We start from the raw sequence: 311 nt of genomic DNA, 5'->3' as shown, positions 1-311 counted from the left end.
AGAAAGGCTAGCATCGAATACACAAGAACTAGCAGTAGAGTAGATTAAATGGGTCGTACTCACCAACCATGGCTCCTGCGCATGACTCGGGCTCATGGATATAGGCTGGAGGTAAAGTCTGAAGAGCACTGGTGTCCGAGACCATCAGTAGGTAGTTCTATAAGACATAGAAACTAACCAAAACATCATAGGCCCAGCATAAGAGATTTCAATGCAAGCGCAGGAGGCTCCTACCTAACCTCAGTCAGGAGGAAAGCTTTTCAGGTGAATTAAGGGGAGGAAGATGAGAGCAGATGTAATACTCTCAGAGG

Source organism: Sinocyclocheilus grahami, unplaced genomic scaffold (genome assembly GCF_001515645.1).
Source record: "Sinocyclocheilus grahami isolate Dianchi unplaced genomic scaffold, SAMN03320097.WGS_v1.1 scaffold1912.1, whole genome shotgun sequence".
Taxonomy (NCBI): domain Eukaryota; kingdom Metazoa; phylum Chordata; class Actinopteri; order Cypriniformes; family Cyprinidae; genus Sinocyclocheilus; species Sinocyclocheilus grahami.
This window is presented reverse-complemented; position numbering follows the sequence as displayed.